Source organism: Hemitrygon akajei, unplaced genomic scaffold (genome assembly GCF_048418815.1).
Source record: "Hemitrygon akajei unplaced genomic scaffold, sHemAka1.3 Scf000206, whole genome shotgun sequence".
Taxonomy (NCBI): Eukaryota; Metazoa; Chordata; class Chondrichthyes; order Myliobatiformes; family Dasyatidae; genus Hemitrygon; species Hemitrygon akajei.
Genome location: NW_027332091.1, coordinates 437469 through 443983, shown reverse-complemented (window position 1 = coordinate 443983; position 6515 = coordinate 437469).

Below are 6515 nucleotides of genomic sequence, written 5' to 3'. Positions count from 1 at the left end.
ACCTGAGGCAGGTGATGGGAGGGTAAGGAGGTAAGTTGAAAGAGGGAAAAGGGAATGGGGAATGGTGAAGGGGATTTGGGCAATTACCAGAAGCTCAAGAAATCGATGTTCATGCCATCTGGTTAGATGCTCCCCAGACAGAATATAAAGTGTTGCTCCTCCAGGCTGAGTGTGGCCTCTTCGTGACAGTAGAAGCGGCCATGAACTGATATGTTGGAATGGGAATGGGAAGCAGAATTGAAATGGATGGTCACTGGGAAATCCTGCTTTTTCTGGCAGATGGATCGTAGGTGCTCGGTGAAGTGGTCTCCCAATTTTCATTGGGTCTCTCTGATGAACAGGAGGCCACAGCAGGAGCACCGGATACAGTAGATGCCCCAACAGACTCACAGGTGAAGTGTCAGCTCACCTGGAAGGACTGTTTGGGGCTCTGAATGGTAGTGAGGGAGGAGGTGTAGGGACAGTTGCGTCTCTTGTTCCGCTTGCAAGGATGAGTGCCAGGAGGAGATCAGTGGGGAGGGACGAGTGGACAGGGAGTTGTATTGGAAGCGATCCCTGTGGAAAGTCGGAGGGAGGGAGTACAGGGGAGGGAATGATTTGCTTGCTGGTGGGGTCACGTTGGAGCTGACGGAAGTTATGTAGAATTGTGTGCTGTTCGTAAAAGCAGGTGGGGTGGGAGGTGAGGGAAAAAGGAACTCTAGCCCTGGTGTGGCAGTGGGAGGGTGGGGTGAGGGCAGATGTGTGTGAAATGGAAGAGATGCGGGTGAGGGCAGCGTTGATGGAGGAGGAAGGGAATCCCTTTTCTTTGAAGGAGGAAGATATCTCAGTGGTTCTGGAATGAAGGGTGATAGCATTTTTACAAGTTACAGGGTGGGACGAGGTATAGTCCAGGTATCTGTGAGAGTCAGTGTGGGTTTGTAAAAGATGCCAGTAGGTAGACTGTCTCCAGAGATGGAAATTGAGATTGAGAAAGGGGAGGTATAGACGAGGTAAATTTGAGGGCAAATGAACCGGATAAATTTGAGGGCAGGGGGTGGAAGTCGGAAGCAAAGTTGATGAAGTTGACGAGCTCAACACGGGTGCAGAAATCAGCACCAATGCAGTCTTCGATTAGAAGAATTGGGGAGCAATACCAGTGTACGCTTTGAACAGGAATGTTAAATGTAGCCGACAAAAAGGGAGGGACAGTTGGGACCTATGTGAGTGCCCATGGCCACACTTTTGGTTTGAAGGTGGTGGGAGGAACCGAAGGAGAAATTATTGAGGATCAGGACCAGTTCCACCAGACGGACGAGAGTGGTTGTAGATGGGAACTGGTTGACTCTGTTGTTCTGAAGGAAGTGGAGAGATTTAATGCCCACCTGATGGAGAATGGAAGTGTATCGGGTCTGGACATCCATAGTGAAAATGTGACGATCAGGACGAGGGAGCTTAAAGACATTGAAAAGATCAAGAGCGCGTGAAGTGTGATGGATGTAGGTAGGAAGGGACTGACCGAGGGGAATAAAACAGTGGAGGTATGCAGGTGTAAGTTCAGTGGGGTAGGAGCAGGCTGAAACACTGGGTCTAACTGGACATTCAGGTTTGTGGATCTTGGGTGGGAGGTAGAAACAGGAGGTGCAGGTTAAGGGAACTATGAAGATGGTGGCAGTGGGTGGGTGATCCCCAGAGTCGATGAGGTCGGTGGCGGTATGGGAGACAGTAGTCTGGTGCTCCTTAGTGGGGTCCTGTTCAAGGAGTAGGTAAGAGGAGATGTCTGAGTGTTGTTTCCTGGACTCAGCAAGGTAGTGGTCAGTCCACCAGACTACTCCAGCAACCCCATATCTGGAGGATTGATAGTGAGGTTAGGATTAGTGCAGAGAGAGTGGAAAGCAGCGTGTTCAGAGGGGATGAGTTAGAATTGGAGTGAGGAGGGTTAAAGTTGAGACAGTTGGTGTTTCACAGGCAATTGGCTATAAAAAGAAGAGCAGGCAGAAGACCAGAGTGGTGTGTCCAGGAAGAGGAGGGTTGGAGATGACAGACTGGGTAATCGGTGCGGTCTGCAGAGTCCTTGCCAAAGACGTAAGCATGGATACAGAGGCAATGGAAGAAGAGTTCAATGTCACGGTGGGTGCAGTGGGGCAAAAGTGAGGCCTTAATGAGGACAGAATGTTCTGCCTCAGAGAGGGGAAGGTCAGAGGGAATTGTGAAGTCTCGGCCTGGAGGTGACGTTGTCAGTGTCCAGGCTGGAGTCGGAGTTAGAGGTTCTGCAATTAGCAGTTTGAAGGTGTCCAGGGTCATTTGAACCAGCACTGACGGCAGTGGAAACCGGGTTCTGAATCCGCTCGGGATCATTGGAACTGGAGTTGGCGATATTAGTGTCACTGGTACGGAGATGTCCAAAGACCTCGGGGCTTGCATTGGATTCAGAGAGAATCGTAATCTGGGGCATCCGATGGTATCGAGGTCCAAGCGGGCGGCAGCAGGAACTGTGGTCTCGGGGTGTCCACCAATGTTCAAGACAGTGGGTCTGTGTTCTGCAGCTTGCAGGGATAAGTGCCAGGAGGAGATCAGTGGGGAGGGACGAGTGGTCACCAGGTATCTCCTCATGGTGGAAAGGTTGGAGAGTAGAATACGTAGGGAGAAGCAGCAAGAGAAGCAGTCAATTGAACGTGGGGCTGGGGAACGGCTTTATATGCTCCTGGTATGTTAGTATAAACCAGGTCCAGTGTATTTTCACCTCTGGTACCAAAACCAACATGCTGGTGAAATTTAGGTAGATGACAGGTCAAAATTGCAATCACTGGGAGAGGGTGATGTTTGTCTTTAAACTAAATAATAGGTTCAACATTTCAACAGTTTGGAAAGTGAGGATGAAGTAAAAGGGAAGGAGAGTGCAGGAGGGGTTACAAAAGTCTCCAGAAAGGGATATAAATTTAACTTCTGGTAACATGGGGGTAAAATTGAAAAGGGTGATGAATACAGCATTTTTAATGCTCAGGTATGACATTGTGGGCATCAGTGAGTCATGGTTGGGAGTTTAACATGCACTTTGTATTGAATGGATAGGAGGGTAAGCAGAAGGGTTGGGGTGGGAATTGAATTCTGAGGGAGTTGGCATAGGACTGAGAATATGTAGAATCCTTGTGGGTAAAATTCAGAATCTGCATGACTAAAAGAATTCCTGATGAGAGTTGTATCACACTGACACAGTGGTGTCAAGAAAACAACCTCTCCCTCAATGGTGTTAAAAAACAAAGGAGCTGGTTGTGGACTACAGGAGGAATGGAGACAGGCTAGCCCCTATTGACATCAATGGATTTGGGGTTGAGAGGGTGAACAGCCTTAAGTTCCTCAGCATAAACATCACTGAGGATCTCACATGGTCTGTACATACCGGCTGTGTGGTGGAAAAGCACAATAGTGCCTCTTTCACCTCCGATGGTTGCAGAAGTTTGATCTGGGCCCCCAAATCATAAGGGGCCCAACTGAGAGCATCCTGACTGGCTGCATCACTGCCTGGTATGGGAACTGTACTTCCCTCAATCGCAGGACTCTGCAGAGAGTGATGCAGACAGCCCAGTGTACTTATAGATGTGAACTTCCCACTGTTCAGGACATTTACAAAGACAGGTGTGTAAAAAGGGCCCGAAGGATCATTGCAGACCCGAGTTACCCCAACCACAAACTGTTCCAGCTGCTACCATCCGGGAAACGGTACCGCAGCATAAAAGCCAGGACCAACAGGCTCCGGGACAGCTTCTTCCACCAGGCCATCAGACTGATTAATTCACACTGATACAACTGTATTTCTATGTTATATTGACTGTCCTGGTGTACGTAATGTTTATTATAAATTAGTATAAATTGCACATTTAGATAGAGACGTAACATAAGTATAGCATCTGAGCCCCAAATTTACCCCCGTTCGCCTAGTGTGAACCGCTGTCACCCCACCAATAGTGCAATACTTCGGTGTAAATACGGTGTAATGCCACCCCCCCCCCCACCCCCAGTATACGCTTGCAAAACGAATATCAGACAATACACCAAAGGCGAGTAAATAATTACAACTTTATAGTTATTTCTTAGCGATGGATTAGTAGAAACAGATAACCTAAAGGTGCCAAATCAGTAAGTTTATCAGTTTGTGCACATAATATTTAATACGTTTGAGCTCACGCCTCTGGTTCCATCCACAACGACCTTCCGAGCCTTCGGCCACCGTCCGAACCGCCGACGTCCAGTATCCGCTGCCCTGGAACCGCTGTCCACTCCTCACACGTCATCCTCCTCGCTCGCCTCCCGAAAAAAGACCGTGAACTCCTGCTCAGCTCACATATACAAGATAGTATAACAATTCTCCATTGGCTAGTTCCCCCCTTAGCTACAGTTATAACCCAAACATTCCAGATACAGAAACCCATTACAGCATTAAGTAACAATACAGGGAAGCCATTTCATTATAACAATACAAAGAAGCCATTTGTTAGCCTGAACAGTTAACACCACAGTTACTGAGAGCCCTACACAAGATTTTTACTCCCGTATATAAAGGTTGTAAGTTGTAAGTTCAATTCCAATTCAATTTACACAGGTCTCAGAACAGTAACATGGATGTAGACTACAAATTGCAACAGGAGATAGAAAGGGCATGTAAACACGGCAAAATAATGATAACCATGGGGGTTTCAATTTGCAGGTAGATTGGAAAAATCATGTTGGTGCTGGATCCCAAAAGAAGGAATTTGTAGAATGCCTTTGAGATGGCTTTTTAAAGTAGCTCATGGTTGAGCCCACCAGGGAAAAGACGCCTGGATTTGGTGTTGTGTAATGATGCAGAGATCATGATATAGAATTCACCCTGCAGTTTCAGAGGGAGAAGCTAAAAGGAGATGAATCAGTATTACAGCGGAGTAAAGGGAACTACAAAGGCATGAGAGAGGAGCTGGCCAAAGTTGATTGGAAGCGGACATTATTAGGGATGATGGCAGAGCAGCAATGGCTGGAGATTCTGGGAGTAATTTGGAAATGCAGGATAGATAAATACCAAAGATAAAGAAATATTGCAAAGGAAAGTCAATGACAGCATAGATTCGAAAGCAAGGGCATACAGTAAATCAATAATTAGTGGGAAGCTGGAGGGTTTTAAAAACTAAATGAAGGCAATAAAAAAGCAATAACGAGAAAAGATGAAATGTGAAGGTTAATTAGCCAGTAATTTAAAAGAAGAAAACGAAAGGTTTTTCAGGTATGCATAAAGTAAAATAGAGACAAGTGGAAAATGACACTGGAGAGGTCATAATGAAGTATTAAGAAAGGCGGACAAAATTAATAAGTATTTTGTATTTTTCTTCACTGTGAAAGACACCATCAGTCTGCCAGAAATTCGAGTGTCAGGGTGCAGACGTCAGTGTAGTTGCTATTATGAAGGAGAAGGTGCTTGGGTTGGTGAAAGGTCTGAAAGTAGATAAGTCACCTGGACCAGATGGACTACACCCCAGGGTTCTGAAAGAGGTGGCTGAAATGATTGTGGAGGCATCAGTAGTGATCTTTCAACAATCACTAGATTCTGGGATGGTTTGGGAGGAATGGGAAATTGTAAATGTCACTCCACTCTTTAAGAAGCGTGGGAGGCAAACAACAGGAAATCATTGGCAACAAAAACACACAGATTGAGAACAATAGACTGTTCATTTCACACACGCAGGTGTCACGTGTTGAAAGCCACAGATGCAAATTCACCCACTAACAGAACTGAAAGGAGTTCCTGGAATAGGGTGCTGAGCTGATACGGAGAGTGAGACAGAAAGGTGGGGGGGGGGGGGTGGTGGGGTGGTGTTGTGAGAGAGGGTCAGAGAGATGCCCATGTAGTTTGTAGGGCTGAATATTCAGTTCCTCTGCAAAACATTCCAGATTGTTCACTCTTGCTTCTTGGCCATTACTGTTCCAATAGGAACATCCCTCTGTTTAATTCTGCCCTGTTCTGTTCTCCTGTTTGCCACCGGATGCAAACAGGCTGAGAACAGAGGGGTTTTCACATCATAGACACAGGTTACATTTGGTGAAATGTCACAGGTCAGAAACCATGCATTGAGGTGTTCGAGGGGAGGGGCATTGGGAGAGTGAAAAAGTGAAAGACAACAGAGGTGAGAGAGGAAGGGAGAGAGAGAGTCACAGTCCTACAACACAGAAACAGGCTCTTTGGCCCACGGGGTACGTGCTGACCATCAAACACCATTGACACTGATCCTACACTAATCACACGTTATTGTCTCCAGGTTCCCAGGAACTGTGGCCATTTAATCTACTGATCAGTGTGTGGAACGAAAACAGGACACTCTGCTCTAGAGTTACCTCCTGAGGCCCCTCCATCTCATTATGCAAGAAGACAACACACTAGGAGCAGAAAGCGTCCCTGGCCCCTCAAGCCCGGGCCACCACTCACGGGTTGATATGTCCCAGTCCCACTCCAGTACACAAGAATGGAGAAGCCTATTAAAAGTGGCGGATACAGCCCAGTGCCCAGGAAAAGC